The sequence below is a fragment of the Odocoileus virginianus genome, chromosome 4, assembly GCF_023699985.2.
Source record: "Odocoileus virginianus isolate 20LAN1187 ecotype Illinois chromosome 4, Ovbor_1.2, whole genome shotgun sequence".
In the NCBI taxonomy this organism is placed as follows: Eukaryota; Metazoa; Chordata; class Mammalia; order Artiodactyla; family Cervidae; genus Odocoileus; species Odocoileus virginianus.
Genome location: NC_069677.1, coordinates 21,931,807 through 21,953,402, shown reverse-complemented (window position 1 = coordinate 21,953,402; position 21,596 = coordinate 21,931,807).

Sequence of the window (21,596 nt, the reverse complement as noted above, 5' to 3'; positions counted from 1 at the left end):
TTGTCCATGGGATTTCCTAGGCAAGAATAGTGGAGTGGGTTGCCATTTCCTTCTTCAGGGGATCTTCCTGACCCAGGGATCAAACCCATGTCTCCTGTATTGCAGGCAAACCCTTTATCATGGAGCCACCTAGGAAGCCCATATGTATGACAACACTGTAAATCAACTATACTGCAATTTAAATATATATATATATATAAAAAACACCATTAAACATACTGGAAAAAATTCTACCACATTGGTAAACCAAAACATCAAAAAAAACCAAAAAAACAAACAAAAACAATAACAGCAAAAATGCGGTCAACGAAACCTCATTACTGAATGAGAAGTGTATGTGTTTTCTGCTACTCAGTCTTGGTTTCTGCCAGAATCACAATAGTCTGTGTCCCTGACTGTTACTTCAGTGGTCCCTACCACCAACCACATGTGCACACACAAACATACCTCTGAAGGAATGTGCTGACTCCTCTTACTCTATCCTGGAAGAAATCCATCTTCTTTCCCCCTGAGGACACACAGAAAATTAATTTCTTATGAGAGACTTTCGTGTATTTCAAGAAAATTACCATTTCCTTCACAAGTCTCATCTTAAATATTGCTGCTGCTGCTAAGTCACTTCAGTCGTGTCCGACTCTATGCAAGCCCATAGATGGCAGCCCAACAGGCTCCTCTGTCCCTGGGACTCTCCAGGCAAGAATACTGGAGTGGGTTGCCATTTCCTTCTCCAATGCATGCATGCATGCTAAGTCGCTTCAGTCATGTCAGACTCTGTGTGACCCTATGGACAGCAGCCCACCAGGCTCCTCTGTCCACAGGATTCTCCAGGCAAGAGTAATGGAGTGGGCTGCCACTGCCTTCTGCACTTAAATATTGAGACCGGCTTAATAAAATTTTATCTGGCAAATGTCACATTAGTGACGCAAAAGCTATAAGAAAATATATTTATTTGGAAAACTCATGCTTTTGTTTTTATTCTAGATATTTGTTGTATCTATTAATCACCTACTATATATCAGTCACTGTGCATCTGTAACCTAGAAAACCTTTGGTAAATGCCTTTCAGGTAAAGTAAGGGGATCACTTATTGATCAAACTCTGCAAAGTAAAAATTACTCCCATTTTCTAGAGAAAGAAATTGGAATTTGGGGAGGTAAGTGAGTGTGCCAGATTGTTACATGAAAGAAGGGTAGAACCCAGGTCCTTTTCACTGGACTCAGGGCATACCTCTCCTGGGCACTGGGGGTTATGGAGTAGAAACAGTACAAGGGACTCCCACTGTGTTCTCACTGTCTACATGTGGGGAGGAGAAGCCAGGGCTCAAGAAGCAGGCTTCTCTCAAGGAGGAGGGAAGCACTGAGCTGGTCGTGGAAAAGCAGTGGCAAGGGGACCACAGGAAGGGATGCTGACCGGGAGGGACTCAAGAACTAAGAAGCGGAAACAGGAATGTGCTGGTGCTCAGAAAGGTACTGAGAGGACCATTCTGGCCAGATGTGGGAGGACTCATTTTAGGGATGTGTGGAGGTAGGCTCGGAATTCTGTGTTTGTTTGACTCCAGTCTTTGATATAGTTGGACCACGGAGAGCTTGGAATGACAAATTATGGAAGTTTATTACTATGTTTAGGCCAAGGTAAAAACACGGGCCATGTTTCCAGAGATGTAGATAGACCTGTTTGGGGAAAATTCTATCTTCCTCTTGATGTTAGGCAAGTTCTAGCTGGCCTTTCCTCACTATTGCAGTGGTTAACTGGAGATATAGATTTGGGATTGGGGAGATAAAGGAGGCTAGCTCTTTTGATATGCTTACCTACCACCAGAACTGGGAAAAATGTCTCCACACAGTACCTGGCATATACTTTCCTCACAAGTCCCTAGAATGTTTTGCAACAGAATTCAAAGATGCAAGATCCTATAGCCCTGACAGTTAATTCTTAATCTTTCTTTCATCCAAAGTCCAACAAGAAGGAGCCAGTGAATACCTTAGCAGGATAGTCACTTGAAGAAAAGTGTTGTGCGGGAGCATTGACCTTGGTCTCATGGCTCAGCACGGCTCAGAGAAGAGACCCAGAGGCAGGGAGACCAGGTGGGAGACACGGCATTAATTCTTACATGTGGTGGGCAGGTTGTCCAGGAAATGTGAAGAATCTGTTCCTCCATTTACTCATTCAGTTACTTGTTTATTTGTTCACTCAGTATGTAGAGAAAACCCACCCATGTGATAGGTGGTGGGTGGGTTATAAAGCTCTGAAAACTAGGGTGAACAAAACAGACATAATTCCTGTCCTCAAATAATTTACAGTGACTTTTCTAAACTAATCATCCAGTATTACAGTGTTTTAGGGTGATGGGATACCATAGAATTCAAGAATCCAGCAAAGGGAGATGATACCTGAATACATGGTGATCTGCCTGAACCTGGAGGCAATTTCTGTACCTAGTCTAAATGTGACACAAATTTCTACCAAAACAGAAGAATCTAGAATTCATGTTTATAGGTATGTGCATCTGAACCTGAGACTTTTTACTGGGATTGGTCTTGAAAGGAATTATAAAAGGAAGTAGGAAGATATTTTTCTTCCTTCTTCTGGAGCAAAAACAATGGGGGATAGAGAAACCACTAGTCAATTCTCCTCAGGAATGCTGAGGAATACAAAGCTCTGTGATAGCCAAAACAAACAAACAAAAAGTCACCCTTTAGGTTTAAAGTGATTGCAAAGTCAAGAAAGCCCGAGTCTTTTCTTTTTGCTCTAGGCATGGTGATGTAATTGACTCAAAGAGAAATGATCTTAAGAAATTCACCGCCAGGAGGATGGATGATAGGTGTACTTGCAGTAATCAGTTTATTTCTTTAGTTTCTGCCTCCATCCTCATCATGTAATTGGACCAGTCCCTTCTCCAAGTCTCATGACATTATTTGTGTGATAATTTAACATTCTGCTGTGTAACCTTTCTGAGTGTCAGTCTTCCCTTTTGTAAAATGATGATACGTTTGGGAAGGCACCGTAAGATAGATGATACCCCATGAACAACTTGCCAAACACAGCACCTGAAACTTAACAATTGCCTCATGCCATCACATCTAGGAAAAGTAAAATACTTTTTAAAAAAGATAGTTTTTTTTTTTCTTGTATCTTGTGAGAGAAGTTTGGCAAAAAATAAAGGAAATTATTAATACTGGTTTCCTCAGTCAGGTTTGAAGTTCCCTTAAATTATTCATCCCAGTATTGGTGGGAAGCTCAAATAAGGTACTGTATAGACAAGCCCCTTGCAAACGATTAAGTGCCCTCCACACCTGAGGGGCCAGATTAGGCCGAAGGGCCTGGTCCCTGCCTTAGCACAGGAATGTGGTTGTCCCCAGGCATCACTGCATGGAGGTTTTCCACCATCCGGCCCTCTTCTGACTCCAATTTGTGCAGCCCATAGCTTCCCTGGTGGCTCGGAGGTTTAAGCATGTGCCCGCAACGTGGGAGACCTGGGTTCAATCCCTGGGTCAGGGAAGATCCCCTGGAGAAGGAAATGGCAACCCACTCCAGTATTCTTGGCTGGAGAATCCCATGGACAGAGGAGCCTGGTGTGCTACAGTCCACGGGGTCGCAAAGAGTTGGACACGATGAGCGACTTCATTTTCACTTTCACTTTTCATAGCTTCTCTGCTTCCTGGAACCCAGGCTCCAGAAGCCATTAATAGTCATGGACACCGGAGTGAACCTCCACCCAACTTCAGCCAGCATGGCTGACTTCCTAACAGAAAATAAATGCTGATAATACCCTTACCGGCAGGGAGAGACACTTCTGATTAACAACTTGGGGTGGGTGACCCTGGGCTGAGCAACAAATCAGGATGCAGATGGCGCTTGGCACTGCTGACCCTGTGGCCACTGCAGCTCTCACTGCTTCCTGGCCCCATTGCCAGCAGCTAATGACCTTCTATCTCATGGAAGGCCTCTCCAAAGCTGTTTCCAGGGGTGCTTCTGGAAGGAGCAGAGATGATACTTCCAGAACTTTCTGATAGCAAACTCCATTGTATGAGTTTCTTGACTATAGATAGACCTGGGGCTACAGTACAGCCTCCACTTAAATGTAGACCCGGAGGAGAAGCTACTTTGAATAGATTCATTTCCACTTTTCCTTTTTCAAAAACCCCATATATATTCATTGGACTTCCCTTGTGGCTCAGCTGGTAAAGAAACTGCCTGCAATACAGTAGACCTGGGTTCAATCCTTGGGTTGGGACGATCCCCTGGAGAAGGGAAAGGCTAGCCACTCTAGCATTTTGGCTGGGAGAATTCCGTGGACTGTATAGTCCATGGGGTTGCAAAGAGTTGGACACAACTGAGCGACTTTCACGTTCATATATATATTCATTATTCCAACTGTTATTACTCCTCTGGGATGGGGGTGGTGGTGGATGCGATTCATTCTCAAACCTTGGTGTATGTCAAAATCACCTGAAAACACTCTAAGTAGCAAGATCTCTCCCTCTATTGTACCTGTACAAACCTATGAACATCAGAGGATCTGTGTTTTATCCAGTTTCCCAGGCAATTCCTACGTAGATGATTCTTAAACTACACTTGAAAATGCATTATTCTGAATACAGAACCTGTGTCATAGAGTGTTAAAATTGGAAGAGACTTCAAAGATACCTAAACAATCTCACACTCTGCAAACGAGGCAGCATCATATCATGTACCAACCCTACTAAACAGCCAGGTTAAATTCCTGGCTTACTCTGTTACATGCAGTATGATTTGGAGCAAGTTACTTTAATTCTCTTTGCAATTTTTTCATCTATAATACAGAGATGATATAAAATGGAAATTTATATCACAAGAGATTGTGATACACATCTCAAAAGAGATTGTGGATGTTTAAATAAATTAATATTGGCAAAATATTGAGAATGTGCCCTGTGTCTAGTAAGCATTTGATAGATATTATTTTTATTATTCACAATTCAGAGAAACAGAACCACTTCACATGGTATAGAGTCAGGAATATATCACAAGGATTAGAAAGAAAGAAAGTTTAGTCGCTCAATCATGTCCGACTCTTTGCGACCCTGTGGACTGTAGCCTACACCAGGCTCCTCTGTCCATGGGATTTTCCAGGCAAGAGTACTGGAGTGGGTTGCCATTTCCTTCTCCAGAGGATCTTCCCGACCCAGGGATTGAACCCGGATCTCCCACATTGTAGGCAGACGCTTTACTGTCTGAGCCACCAGGGAAGTCATTACAAGGATTGCTGCTGCTAAGTCACGTCAGTCGTGTCCGACTCTGTGCCACCCCATAGACGGCAGCCCACCAGGCTCCCCCATCCCTGGGATTCTCCAGGCAAGAACACTCGAGTGGGTTGCCATTTCCTTCTCCAATGCATGAACGTGAAAAGTGAAAGTGAAGTCGCTCAGTCGTGTCTGACTCTTAGCGACCCCATGGACTGCAGTCTACCAGGCTCCTCTGTCCATGGGATTTTCCAGGCAAGAGTACTGGAGTGGGTTGCCATTGCCTTCTCCATTACAAGGATTAAGCACACACAATTGTGGGAGCTGATTATGTTGGCTATTTAAGGCTGTAGTTTCTGCATTTGGTGCTGGGCCTAAAGTCAGCAGGGCTAGAAATGTAGAAGGAAAGTAGACCTAAAGTAGAGATGCCAAGAGCAGATTAGAACCTGTAAGAATTAGCTGGTACACTACGTTAAGTCCCGCACATACAAATGAGTTCAAAGAGCACATTTGTAAGCCCAACGTTAGCCTGGGTACTCAACTAACACAACTAGTTATATAGTACTGTACTGTAATAGGTTTATAATACTTTTTGCACAAATAGTATATAAAAAATAAATGCAAAAAATAGAACATTTTAAATCTTACAGTACAGTACCTTGAAAAGTAATAATACAGTACAACAACTGGCATACAGGGGCTGGCATCCAGTGAACACGCAAGAAGAGCTACTGGCTGGAGGAATGAGAAGAGGTGAGAGATGGTAGAGCTGAAGGATTTTCAGAAATAGGAGATGGAGACAAACCACAATTTCACTCATGCCTGACGTTGATGACACCGGTTCTGGTTCTTTGTTGGATTCAATTCTATCCACCCTCTTGAAAAAGTGATCCAGTGATGTGTGGGTAGTAGTGCTTTTTTTCTCATCATAGTTGACATGATAGCACTGGATTGCATTCTGAATGGTTGCTGCAACCTTTGTGCACCATTCTACATTCGGGTCCTGTGCCTTAAAAACTAATTGTGTCTCCACAAGTAAAGAAAACCCCGTTGTCATTTCCTGCATCCTGAATCTCTTCAGTTCTTCAGTTACTGCTTCTATCTCTTGTCTCCTCTCTTCATCCTTTCTCTAGACATCCAGCTCCTGGCACTTCTTACCAGTATCAGCTGCATCACTGCTGCTTTTATGCTTGTGTCTGAACATCCTGGGCTTGAAATAAAGATGCTGTACTACTGAAATCTATACAGGACTGAATAATAAGGTACAGAAGAGAACAACCACTTGTTGAGGATGCAAGCACGTGACAATGTATGCCAGACATGTGAACTAACTTATGTAGTTAGATATGCCCATGTATGTTTGCATCTTTTAACATCCACAACTTAAAATTTCACATGTAGGGGCTTTACTGTAATCTGTCTCTCATCTCTTTCAGTCTCCTTGATGCTCTTGACCTACACGATGAACTAGCACCCTGCACCACAGAGTAGAACCTGTGTTTGGCCCAGGATTCAGGGAAGTTGAAGTCAGGGACATGGCAGAAGCTGGAGGGGATGGAAGACCTGACTATATCCCATACCAATAAAGTAACGGAGCAGACCAGCAACAATGTGCATGAGCTACAACAGTGCCTGTCTTATTGACCTTTAGAATGCAAAAAAAAAAAAAGGCTCTCCTTTATGTCCTCCTTCCCAAACTCACATGACCCTAACTTGTGGTCAACTCCAACTTGGAATCGCATAGAGAAGAGAATTACAACTGTAACTTTGCATTTTAACCCCAATGTGGAACCATATAGAGAAAGGAATTCTGGAATTTGTAGTTCCAACTTAGCTAAACTGATACAATATAAATCACGTTATCAATTTCTCTTACTACTTATCAGAAAACTGAAGGCAGAGAAGGAGAATAACTTAATCAAGGTCACACAGCAAATCTGTAGAAGACTGACAAGGGCCTGGACCTATTCTTTCCTACGTCTATCCTTCAAGCCTCTGGTTACTGCAAATATCTTAAGAATGTGTCCATCTGAATATTCTTTGGAACTATAGACAGAAGGTTCAAGGGGGTAAAGGATCCAAATCAGTAATAAATTTACTGAAGTCCTGCTAGCTCCCTGCTACTCTGTTCCTAGGCGGGGAGGAGTCCCTATTCTTACACTGATCACTGAGAAAACAACTGCATCAGTAAGGACAATAGAAGGCTGAAGAGACATCCTTCAAGAGAAAAACAATGGTAGTGTTTTGGGGTGGAGTTTGATGAAAAATGGGACATCAAGATGACATCAGGGTCTTAGGGCCTTTAGCTTAATTTGCAGAGCCCATCAAGTCTAACTCCATCTCTCCACTCTCTTACCCCTTCATACTCCGCCCTGGTGAAGCCAGAGATAGGATTTGTCTGGAATTGAAGGGCTTCCCAGGATGTAGTGCTACAACTGGAAAACTCCAGCAAACTGGGGTGAGATGGTCACCTCAAGGCCCAACAAAATTTACCCAAGGGAAACAACAGGTAAATAGAAAAGCCAGCTTTGGAATCATACAGTCTTTTCCTGGCTGTTATGACCCTGTAACTCTCAGCTCAACAAGCCCAAGAAATTCTCATAAGCAATAAGCAAGCCAATAAAAGGAAACAAGACTCTCCAGTCATCCTCAACTCCTCAGAAGTCCCTGAACTTCTATTCCCACTTGGATTCTGAAATCTTTTTAACTCTCATCTGTTTCCCCACAATGTATCAAAGTCCTATTGGACTCAGTTTTGTGTTCGGCCTCTGGATTTTACTGCGGCTTTTTCACTGACTTTGGCCTCACTGTTGCCTTCCTGATTGTTCCCAATTAAGAAGACCTAGAGGAGGACACCCATACTCAAAGCACCCAGGACCTCCAAGACGGAAGGATCTCGGGCAGAAAAGAAGGCAGCGGAGGCCTTATCTGGTTTCTAGTACTGAGACAGCCACTTAAAATATTCTCCAACTCTTTGGTTGAAAAGTTTGAAATAATCATGGATGCTTATCAAGACCTTTAGCTTCCACCATACAAACATCATATCAGATGAATCACCTTCCGGATCTACCAACCAGTGTCTTTGTTTGGCTTGCACAACTAAAATTAGCAGCCCATTCACATTCCATAAAGGCTGGGGAATTAACTCATACACATGGGACAAAGGAGAAGGATCCAAAGAGGGGCCTCTTCCCTAAGTCTCATCCGTGAGATTCTTCTCATTAAAGAGGCGCTCTCAAGCGTCCAATTTGCCGCAATTATAGCAATCAAAAAAGCATTCAGCTTCCTTCCGCACCTGACAAGCCAGCTCATCCATTCTCTCCAACAGTGGTGGGCTGGATGCTAATGCAGCTCCCACCCCGCCTTGTTCCAGCTACAGCCAGCAGCAATCCCACCCATTCCACCCTCACAGCTGGGGCTGGTTCACAGGCCCAGATACTCAGTCAGGTTGATGCCGTGTGGTAGACCTGTGCCTGGGCCTGACCCACCCGGGGTTCATGGTTCTCCAGAGAAAGAGCCTTTGATGCTGGCTTATATATCTTTATCCCCAAAGGCTGGAAGAGAACTGATTATTGGCAACCTCCTCCATTCTGTGAGTTTCTAAGGACTGATAAAGAAGCTCCTGCTGAGATAACAGGTGCAGGTGGAGCGCCGTGGAGTTGCTGGGGCTTGTCTGATTACTGCATTGTGCCAGCCTCCATGGCACTTGAATGGGAGCTTTGTGAGTGTACAGTCTCCCCAGATTGTGGGGACCGGCTGCTGCTGATGGCGGAGTGGAGATCTGCTGATTAAAGGCCCATTAACAAAGCGCAAATAACTCTCAACTTCCTCTTCTCACCTGCTTCTTTGTTTTAGTCTAATGGCTCTTGGGGGAGCTGAAAACGTTATTTAATTATTCCTAACCCTCGTGCTGATGCTGATGACTCCTTCTAGAGCATGCCGTCCCCAGCAAGGCGTCTGTAAACATACTTATGAACTGTTCCAGGCTTGGCAATAGATACAAGAAGTCTGCAGCCACTCCAAACAGTCAGGCTGGTATTGAGTCATCTACATGGACCACCTCTGTATTACTCCCCTAAAATAGTCTGGCTGCACCATGACATGTTTCCAACTACCTTTAAGGCCGACTGATCACAGCCTCTGGGTTATTACTCACCGTGTTTCTCTCAATGTCCACTGAGAGTCTTTGGAAAACAATAAGCAAATATTTATTGTTGTTAAGTATGGTCACTGAGCCCTGTGGGACATTCCCTCACCTTTTCTGTGTCTATAAAATGTGGATAATGGGAATAATCAGACTCTCTTCAAAGGGTTGTTATGAGTCACAAATAAGATAATGTCTGCGGTATACGAGGTCATGCTCCATTGAGTTGGTGCTCAATTGAAGATCACTATTATTTCATTATTGTTTCTGTGACATCAGTTTTTAGTTTATTTTTTAAAAACTTTCTCCAGAATGTCTCCCAGTCTAAGGATAAGTTCTGCTACAGCAAGGCACACTTCTAGATTTTTCTATTTGCCACTCAGTGTACCAGGCAGCTAGAATGTGGAACAAGGACTTGCGGAGCTGGAAGCCTCAGGCTAGAGCCCTGGCTCTGCCTGTTCCTCTCTGGCTGTCCACCATCAGGCATCCTTTGGTCTCCTCTCTGCCCTCACTCTTTCTTACTTCCTTAAGTACCTTAAAAAACACCCCTCCCCTTGGCCTCACCTGTTAAAATCCCACCCTTCTTACAGCTCAAACCAAATGTCTCACCTTCCAGAATCCCTTCTCTGGTTGCCCCAGTCTATAACGGCCTCTCTCAGACTGCTCATCCCTTTGTCTTAGCACTACAAAGCTTAGTAATTGCCTGTTAAAAGCCTCACTTCAATGGAGAAAAAAAATGCAGTCTTTACCTTTTTGCAACACTTCTTCCCCTACTATGTTTTCTATACTTACACAGCTCTTTAGGGCAAAGAATGACAATAAGTGGCTCAGTGGCCAAATCCAATCTGTTTTCTCACTTTGTCTGACCTAGAGATAAGAACGGTTTTGGTATTTTAAATGGTTGGAAAATATCAAAAGAAGAATTATTATTTGATGACACATGAGAATTATATGAAGTTTAAATTTGAACATCCATAAATAAAGTTTTATCAGGACACAACTGTTCCCATTGTAATGTATTGTCTACAACTGCCTGCACACTCCAATGGCACGATTGAGTAGCTGCAGCAGACACTGTATTATCCACAAAGTTTGAATTATTTACCAGCTGGCCCCTTACAGAGAAAGTTTGCTGCTGTTATTGTTCAGTTGCTAAGTCATGTCCGACTCTTCGTGACCTCATGAATTGCAGCGCACCAGGCTTCCCTGTCCTTTACTATCTCCCTGAGTTTGCTCAAACTCATGTCCATTGAATGTTAGACTCAGTTTGCTGACTCTTTTTTTAAAGTATAAAATCCCTTTCGCATTTGCACATTCATGTGGTTCTTGTGATAGGCCTATGCAACATCTCCATCTTCATAAAATCAGAAAAGTGAAGCCACCTGTTCAAGACTGCAGAGCTTTGAGGTGTCAGAGCTGGCAGTCTCTAGCCCACTCTCCTGACCACACATAGACCTGTATCACTCTTTAAGCCAGCCAACGTGGAGAAAACTTCCGCCTTGTAATTGATTCTCTATCACATGCCTCATTTAAAGCTCCAAGGAGCTCCCTCCAGAAATCTAGGCATGCAGAAATGTATCCTTGCATTAGTGACTCCCCAGTTTCTCATTACTTTGCTGACAAAGGTCCATCTAGTCAAAGGTATGGTCTTTCCAGTAGTCATATATGGATGTGACAGTTGTACCATAAAGCAGGCTGAGCACTGAAGAATTGATGCTTTTGAATTGTGGTGCTGGAGAAGACTGTTGAGAGTTACTTGGACTGCAAGGAGATCAAACCAGTCCATCCTAAAGGAAATTAGTCCTGAACATTCATTGGAAGGACTGATGCTTATTTTGGCCACCTGATGTGAAGAACTGACTCATTGTAAAAGACCCTGATGCTGGGAAAGATTGAAAGTAGGAGAAGGGGATGACAGAGGATGAGATGGTTGGGTGGCATTACCGACTTGATGGACATGAGTTTGAATAAGTTCTTGGAGTTGGTGATGAACAGGGAAGCCTGGAGTGCTGCAGTCCATGGGGTTGCAAAGAGTTGGACACGACTGAGTAACTGAATTGAATTGAGTCTCTTTGGAATGGGGTGTTCAGTTCTGTTCAGTTGCTCAGTCATGCAAATAAAAGTTATCAATAACTGGTAAAAGGCTTCTGCTCTTGGGTGGTACTGGAGCTGACTGGGTCCACAAGAGTTGCATCCTGCCAACCATACCCCTTCCTTGGCTGACTCTGATAAGGTTTAATTAGGGAGAGATCACGTGCTGCTGGTGACCACTGACTGCCAGCAGAATGTACACATGAGCAGCAGCTAGTCTTTGGGAGAGATAGATGAAGAGTCTGGCCCCCATTTAAGTCATTCTCAGGTAGCTGCCGGCCTGCCCCACCCCCTTTCCTCACCTCCCACTGCTCTCCTCTCCTCCTGAGCTCCTATGGTGGGTGCTCCCCGGCTGTTCTTAGTTTCTCCCTCACTGGTCCTTGGTTTCAGCCTCACTTTTTCCCTAGGGATCTATTTCTTCTTTTGTAGGGTGAGTTACTTGCCCTTGCTGCAGTATCCTCAATGTTGAATTGGGATAACACCTCTACTTCCAGCATAGTTCGTATGACCACTTGTGATAATTTATGCAAAGTGCACTTAGCACAGTGCCTGGCATATTGGCTGGACTCAGTAAGTGATAGTACAGTGGTACTACTGTGTCATCATTTTGAGTCTCAGTAAAGGTGAGTACTAAACCCCATCCCAGGAGTCTATTTCTTATGACTTGGGCAAAATCTTCCCTCTTTCCTTGCTCTCCAGTTTCCAAGTTTCCCGACATTTCTTCATAACTCACTTGCAAGGAATGTCTGTTGATATGATTTCTGCCCTGGAGAGGTGGTGTAGGTTCTGGACCAGAACTGAGTCCCCTTGAGGGGAATGCCAGATGCACTCCATGGGCCATAAACCAGAGTTCCCAGGCTCTCACTAGAAAGTACCATCCTAAGGCTGCCTGGAGTGCCCACAAGTGGAGCTGAAGCTACTTACTACTACTTTTGGGGAGATTCCCACTTGGGTAATATGTAGTATATTAGTCAGAGTTCTCTGACTACTCAGAGTTCTCTGAGAACTCAAAGTTCTCCAGAGAAACAGAACTTATAGGATATGTATATATAGAGAAACATATTTATTGTAAGGAATTGGCTTATACAATCATGAAAGCTGTTGAGTCTGAAAAACAGTGTGGACTAGCAGGTTCAAGACCTAGGAAATCTGATGATGCAATTCAAAGGCTAGCAGCCTGATGGTTCAGAAGTCTGAAGGAAGTCTGCTAGAGAATTCCCTCTTGCCCCAGGAGACCAGATTTTTTGTTCTATTCAGGCCTTCAACTGATTGGGTGAGGCCTACCCATGTTGTGGAGGGTAATCTGCTTATTTGAAGTTCACTGATTAAATATTAACATCATCCAAAAACTCCTTCCAAACTGACATAAAATTAACTACCACAGATAACATGCATAAATACTCTCTTTCTCTGACAACTCCCATTCAGTTGACATCCTATGCTAGTGTATTTTAGGAGGTAAAACAACTAGAGAGTCACATGAAGTTTCTTTCTCTTTCCAGAGTGGTTGAATAATAATACTATACCCTCTTGGTGGATAAAATTGTCTCAACTGTGTACAGAAGTTTTCAGTCTACACTCTCTCATTGTTTTCTCACACAGGACCAATCAGCTGTTTCAATGCCTTCATTTTTTCAGATAGAGAAACTAAGACCTGGGAGTAGGAGAGGAGGCTCGGCCAAGGTCATCCTGCATGATAAAGTTGTTGGAGGGCTAGGACAGCTTAGCCCAAAGCCCAGCCCGGGATTTTCCCTTCTGACCTAAATTCTGTATAATTGGCAAGTAATGAAGCTAAAACTGAAGCTGCTGCTTTGAGTAGGTTTGGGATTCTTTTAGTCCAGGGTCTGTAAGAGAAAAATAGTGAAAGACTTTGATATTTAGTGGTTCTCCTAATTAGCTCTTCCCCCTGGGCTATTTTGTCTCTCCTTGTCTTTGACTAGGCTATTTTATAACTCAGTACAGACAGAAATTAAGTTGTAGAAAATTGATAGTAGTGCAAATAATTCTTGTCCATAGAAATTGTGTCTGTGGATGTGTTAATTGCTCAGTCATGTTCAACTCTTTGGGACCGCATGACCTCTAGACCACCAGTTTCCTCAGTCCATGAGATTCTCCAGGCAAGAATACTGAAGTGGGTTGCCAGTTCCCTTTCCAGGGGATCTTCCCAACCCAGGGATTGAACCTGGGTCTCCCACACTACAGGCAGATTCTTTACCACCTGAGCCACCAGGAAGCCTAGAAATTGTGTCTAATGGAATATAACTGATAATTGCCCTTTAGATGGTGATCACTTTTGCATCCTTTTGTAAATCCATTTCAGTATTCTGATGTAACTAAAAATATGTGACACTGTGAGTTTACTTTTGAATTCACTGTAACATCTGTTTCCCTCATTGATTAATGAGTTAAAAAAAATCTTTGGCATGTATTCATTCTATATTTGTATGAGAATCAGGATTATATCCTCTTTTACAATGTATATTTTGATAGATCTCTGTGTAAACAATATTTAGACCAATTTTCTTATACTGTACTATGTTTCCACACCTCCCTTAAAGAATAAATTGAAGCTCCTATGACTTCTGAGCATCTTGTAGAAAAATAGCTAATTTTGTAAAGTTCTTTAATGTTGCTTTCATTGTCATCATCTCATTTGATTCCAGCAATCAGCCTGTGAGAGAAGATGGTAGTGATGGTTTAGTCACTAAGTCATGTCCAACACTTGTGGCCCAATGGACTGTAGCCTGCCAGGCTCCTCTGTCCATGGGAATTCCCCAGGCAAGAATACTGGAGTGAGTTGCCATTTCTTCCTCCAGGGCATCTTCCTGACATCGAACTCAGGTCTCTTGCATTGCAGGCAGTCTCCTGAATTGAAGGCAAATTCTTTACCAACTGAGCCAGCAGGGAAGCCCCATAAGAGGAGGTATCATTCCTATTTTGCCAATGAGTGAAATGAAGGCCGGGTTGGGGGAGGGGACAAAAATCTGCCTTATAAAACTAGGATCGTAGAGCTCTAGGAAGCAGTGAGAGCTACGACCTCAGCATAAGTCTCCTGTCTCCTGTCTCTAAGTCCTATGCTAACCCTCTTCCTTAAGTCAGGTCTTCTTTCTCCATGAGAAATGCTGTGGACCCAGCCTGGCAGCTGAATCCCACCCAGGGAGAGCTGCTGTTTCAGAAAAAAAGGACCAAGAGTTTGGATGTGAGGGAAGTTCTGAGTTCTGAGTTTTAGCATCAAGGATGTTATTCTGCTCCCTTTTTCATTTTTCCCCTTGAGAACAAAAGCTGGTTTTACATTTTAATGGATTTAATTACTGCATGGAGATCTGAACAGATAGGAAAGGAACAGGCAATGAGGACACAGTGATGGTCTATTGAGCATCATTTGAATTAATTTAGAGTTTTCATCTTTGTGATTAGTGTGGTTATTAGTGTTTATACTTGAAGTTTGCATTAACAGGGTGTTACTGTGAATTTGAAACATTAAAGCAGGCCCGATTTCCTAGTATTTGTTTACTTATTAATCAGTCATTCATAATTGCTATGGTGCTGCCATATAAATACCCCCTGCATCCAACTTCCCGGCTCAACTAAATAAAGAGTAATATCAGGCCTCATTTAGTCAATGTTTAATGCTAATAGGTTGTCCTTAACTATTTTGGTGACTTCCCCACTGTGGACATTCTCTCCTTTGTCCTCAGACCACCGTGGAGAGGCAGATAAAGCCTCAGACTTTATGGAAACAGCCAGAACTGGGTCTTAGTTTACCATGTCTCTGGAAAAGTCATGCCTCCTCTCTGGGCCTCAGTTTCCCAGCTGTAAAATAAGAGGTTTAGATAAGATGATCCCCATGTCTTTTCAGTCCTATGGCTCAGAGAGCAAATGAAAGTGGAGAGATGACTGGAGAGTCAGAAATGTAAAGTTGTGACTAAGAAATCATCTATCCTGACACATTAATTCTTCAATAGACGACAAAGAGACTCAAAGAAGATTAGTGATGTCCAAAGTCAGATAGAAGGTTAAAGAGTCAGAGTCTGAACCTGAATGCAGACTTTCTAATTTCTAATCTGGTCCCATATGCTTCTTTTCATTTGGTTGTATCAAAGTCTATAAGTAGATACAATGACAGCGACAGTGAAATTTGCTCAGTTGTGTCTGACTCTGCGACCTCATGGACTATATGGTCCATGGAATTCTCCAGGCCAGAATACTGGAGTGGGTAGCCTTTCCCTTCTCCAGGGAATCTTCTCAACCCAGGGATCGAACCCAGGTCTTCCATGTTGCAGGCAGATTCACCAGCTGAGACACCAGGGAAGCCCTTTAAAGTAGAGTACATATTAATAGAATATCAAATTATGAGACCCCCATAATATTCCTACCTAATTAATACAAATGTTAATCTATGTCCATATTATTCTGTTTTCCTTTCTTTCTATCAATATAACATTAAAATCCAGCTCAACTTTAGATCCTCAAATGACCATCCTCATAAATAACTACCATCAGGAGGCTTCTGTGTATCATTCCTGTGTTGTTGCTAATGTTTAATTACATAAAAAATGCCTGTGTGCATGCTTATTGCTTCAGTCATGTTTGACTCTTTATGATCCCATGAACTGTAGCCCACCAGGCTGCTCTGTGTATGGGATTCCCCAGGCAAGAATACTGGAGTGGGTTGCCATTTCCTCCTCCAGGGGATCCTCCCAACCCAGGGATCAAACCGGCATCTCTTACGTCTCCTGCATTGGCAGGTAAGTTCTTTACCACAAGTGCCACCTGGGAAACCCTATGAAGTATTCATTGTTTATTTGACTTACTGAATTTCATGTTTACCCTCTACTGGTTTGGAAATATACCTTCTACTCTTTTGTTTCAGGTATACCTTTAAATTCATAATATGCCTACTTGATATTCAAAATGATCGACCCTGAAATCAGAATCTCTACCCTCCTCTTAAGCAGAACCACCAACAATCCTTATCCTAATCCCATGTAATTGGTTATCAACAATTTTGTTCTGCCTGTTTTAAACATCCTCAATTAGTCACTAATCTTTTAATAGTTTGGGCTTATTTAGATTTAGACGTTACTTATGTATGCTTTCTCATCACTGCTTGCTGTACATCACTACTTTAATATGTGGTAGAGGATATTCCATTGTCTTCAGATTTCTAGGTTTGTTGAAGTTTTTTAATCCGATTTAGTCCTAAGGATAATTTCTCTTTTCTGTAACTTTAAAAATCTTGTTTTGGTGTTCTTAATTTTTACTTCAAAGTGTGTTCAACGTGGATTCATGTTTTCCTTTTTGCTGTCCTGGGCATTCTCTCCTTTGTCCTCAGACAACTGTGGAGAGACAGACAAAGCCTCAGAGTTTATGGAAACAGCCTGAGCTGGGACTTAGTTTACTATGTCTCTGGTGAACTAGATGCATTATTGTTGTTATTCAGTTGTCAGTTGCTAAGTCATGTCTGATTCTTTACAACCCCATGGACTGCAGCATGCCAGGCTTCCCTGTCCATCACTATTTCCCAGAGTTTGTTCAAACTCATGTCCATTGAGCCGGTGATGCCACCCAACTATCTCATCCTCTGTCACCCCCTTCTCCTCCTGCCCTCAATCTTTCCTAGCATCAAGGGCTTTTCCAATGAGTCGGCTCTTCTCATCAGGTGGCCAAAGTATTGGAGCTTCAGCTAAATTGGATGCAATGTAAATCTCCAATCCAAAGGTTCATGTCTTTCTTCAACTGTGGAAAATTCTCAGTTTTCATCTTACTGAATATTAACTTTCTCCCTTCTTTCCGTGAAAGTGAAAGTCACTCAGCTGTGTCCAACTTTTTGCAAGCCTATGGACTATACAGTCCACAGAATTCTCCAGGCCAGAATACTGGAGTGGGTAGCCTTTCCCTTCTCCAGGGGATCTTCCCAACCCAGGGATCAAACCCAGGTTTCTGGCATTGTGGGCAGATTCTTTACCAGCTGAGCCACAAGGGAAGCCCAAGAATACTGGAGTGGGTGGCCTATCCCTTCTCCAGTGGATCTTCCCAACCCAGGAATCGAACCAGAGTCACCTGCAACCCTGCAGGTGGATTCTTTACCGACTGAGCTATCAGGGAAGCCCCTTCTTTCCGTATGAACTCCTATAAATGAGAGCTGTCTGCATGCTAGTTAATGTCCTGAAACCTGTCTTCCAGGCACTAGTTCTGCCTGCAGATGTCTAATCTGCTGTCTACACTGTCAAGTTTTCAATTTCAGTGATTTGGGTTTTTCCATTTCTAGAAGTAACATTTTCTTCTTTCTCAAATCTGCCCATTGTTTTTTTCATGGAGACTTTTTTTTTTTTTTTTCCTTATAGATTGATAATTAATTTTGCATCTTTAACATTTAAACATTTATGTTATAGTGTCCCCTAGGTGACTTTATCCTAAATTCTTAACATGCAAGCTCTCCTGTCATATGTATTCATTCTCATTTTTTCCTTAAGTAATTTTCTTCTGGAATTTTTGAGTGTGAGCACATTGTCTATGATAATATACGGGTGCCTGCGGAGTCAATGGGATATGGGGCTTGGAAATGTCCCCCCAGAGAAGTTTGCATTTGTTTTGCTTGGTACTCAAGAGGTACCATGGCCCCAGAAACATTAATTTTTTTTTCTAAACCTATATATTGGATGGATAAATGAGTGAACACACTATTTATTCCTTTGCCTTAATTGGAATGCAGAAAAATCAATTTAAATACATTCAGTGCTGCTACCTGTGGCCACACAGACTAGGCACTGTGTGATGGAAGAGCTATGTGACATGGTGAACTTCAATTCTTATTTATTGAATAACTTAATCTATGTAAGGAAAGTCATTAGGACAGTGAACCGCCATATCATCTGTTAGAAAAATCACAATGATTATGATGGTCAGCTCTTAACCAGCCCAGCAGCAGAAATTATAAATAATTATCCTCTAGATCAGAAATGGATAAACTATGCTACACTGTTTTCCATAACCTTGGGCCAAGTTTAGCCCTCTGCATGTTTAGTAAATAAAGTTTTACTGAAACACAGTTACTCTTACTCATTTACATGTTGTCTATGGCTGCTTGAGTCCTACAATGACAGAATTGAGTGGTCGTGATAGATAATGGTTGTTTTACAGCTCATGAAATGCTTCCCCAGTGGCTTAGCGGTAAAGATTCCACCTGCAATGCAGGAGATGCGGGTTCAATTCCTGGGTCAGGAAGATCCCCTGGAGAAGGAAATGGCAACCCACTCCAGTATTCTTGTCTGAGAAATCCCATCGGCAGAGGAACCTGGTAGGCTGTAGTCCACAGGGTCACAAAAGAGTCTGACACAGCTTAGCGACTAAACAACAGCTCATGAAGCCTAAAATTTTTTGTATCTTTTTATCTTTTGACCCTGTTTACCCATATCTTCCAGCTTTAAAATCCTACCACTAACAGTCACCAATCTGCTCTCTGTATCTATGAGCTTGTTTTTTGGTTTTGGTTTTTTTTGGATTCTACATATGAGTGATAATACAGTTTTTGTCTTTCTCTGTCTGACTGATTTCACTTAGCATAATGTTCTCGAGGTCCATCCATGTTGCTGTAAATTGCAACATTTCACTCTTTTTTATGGCTAAGTAACATTCCATTGTGTGTGTGTGTATCTACATATATAATATGTGTGTGTATATATAAATATATATATACCACAATGTCTTTCTCCATTTGTATATCAATGGACACTTAAGTGGTTTCCATATCTTAACTATTGTAAATAATGCTGCAATGGACATGGAATGCATGTATCTTGTAGTGTTAGTATTCTTGTTTTCTTCAGATGAATACCCAGAAGTAGGATTGCCAGATAATATGGAAGTTCTTTTTTTTTTTTTTTTTTTTCAATTTTTGAGGAAACTCTATACTGTTTTCCATAGTAGCTGTACCAACTCACATTCTCACCAACAGTACAGAAGAGTGCCCTTTTCTCTATATCCACACCAACACTTGTTATGACATCTTTCAGATATGACACTGAAATATGAACTCCCCTGACCAATATGCTACTAGAGAAAAGTGAAGAACCAGCTCCGGAAAGAATGAAGAGACAGAGCCAAAGCAAAAACAGCACCCAGCTGTGTATGTGATGGTGATGGAGGCAAGGTCTGATATGATGAATAACAATATTGCATAGGAACCTGGAATGCTAGGCCCATGAATCAGGGTAAGTTGGAAGTTGTCAAACAGGAGATGGCAAGAGAGAATATTGACATTTTAGGAATCAGTGAACTAAAATGGACTGAATTGGGTGAATTTAACTCAGATGATCATTATATTTACTACTGTGGGCAAGAATCCCTTAGAAGAAATGGAATAGCCCTCATAATCAACAAAAGAGTCTGAAATGCAATTCTTGGGTGCAATCTCAAAAACAACAGAATGATTTCTATTCGTTTCCAAGGCAAAACATTCAATATCACTGTAATACAAGTCTATGCCCCAACCAGCAATGCTGAAGAAGCTGAAGTTGAACAGTTCTCTGCTTCAAGAACTTCTAGAACTAACACCCCAAAAAGATGTCCTTTTCATTATAGGGGACTGGGATGCACAAGTAGGAAGTCAAGAAACACCTGGAGTAACAGGCAAATTTGGCCTTGGAGTACAAAATGAAGCAGGGCAAAGGCTAACAGAGTTTTGCCAAGAGAACGCACTGGTCATAGCAAGCACCCTTTTCCAACAACACAAGAGAAGACTCTACACATGGACATTACCTGATGGTCAACCCCAAAATCGGACTGATTATATTCTTTGAAGCCAAATATGGAGAAGCTCTATACAGTCAGCAAAGACAAGACCGGGAGCTGACTGTGGCTCAGATCATGAACTCCGTATTGCAAAATTCAGACTTAAATTGAAGAAAGTAGGGAAAACCACTAGACCATTCAGGTACGACCTAAATCAAATCCCTAATGATTATACAGAGGAAGTGACAAATAGATTCAAGGGATTAGATCTGATAGACAGAGTGCCTGAAGAACTATAGATGGAGGTTTGTGACATTGTACAGGAGGCAGTGTTCAAGACCATCCTCAAGAAAAAGAAAGGCAAAATGGTTGTCCGAGGAGGCCTTATAAATAGCTGAGAAAAGAGAAGTTAAAGGCAAAGGAGAAAAGGAAAGATATTCCCATTTGAATTCAGAGTTCCAAAGAATAGCAAGGAGAGATAAGAAAGCCTTCCTCAGTGATCAGTGCAAAGAAATAGAGGAAAACAATAGTATGGGAAAGACTAGAGATCTCTTCAAGAAAATTAGAGATACCAAGGGAACATTTCTTGCAAAAATGGGCTCAATAAAGGACAGAAATGGTATGGACCTAACAGACACAGAAGATATTAAGAAGAGGTGGCAAGAATACACTGAAGAACTATACAAAAAAAGATCTTCATGACCCAGATAACCATGATGGTGTGATCACTCACCTAGAGTCAGACATCCTGGAATGTGAAGTCAAGTGGGCCTTAGGAAGCATCGCTACGAACAAAGCTAGAGGAGGTGATGGAATTCCAGTTGAGCTATTTCAAATCCTGAAAGATGATGTTGTGAAGGTGCTGCACTCAATATGCCAGCAAGTTTGGAAAACTCAGCAGTGGCCACAAGACTGGAAAAGGTCCGTTTTCATTCCAATCCCAAAGAAAGGCAATGCTAAGGAATGCTTAAACTACCACACAATTGCACTCATCTCACATGCTAGCAAAGTAATGCTTAAAATTCTCTAAACCAGGCTTCAGCAGTACTTGAACTGTGAACTTCCAGATGTTCAAGCTGAATTTAGAAAAGGCAGAGGAACCAGAGATCAAATTGCCAACATCTGCTGGATCATCAAAAAAGCAATAGAGTTCCAGAAAAACATCTAATCCTGCTTTATTGACTATGCCAAAGCCTTTGACTGTGTGGATCACAGCAAACTGTGGAAAATTCTTAGAGAGATGGGAATACCAGACCACCTCTACCTCATGTAAAATCTGTATGCAGGTCAGGAAGCAACAGTTAGAACTGGACATGGAACAACAGACTGGTTCCAGATAGGGAAAGGAGTACGTCAAGGCTGTATATTGTCACCCTGCTTATTTAATTTACATGCAGAGTACATCA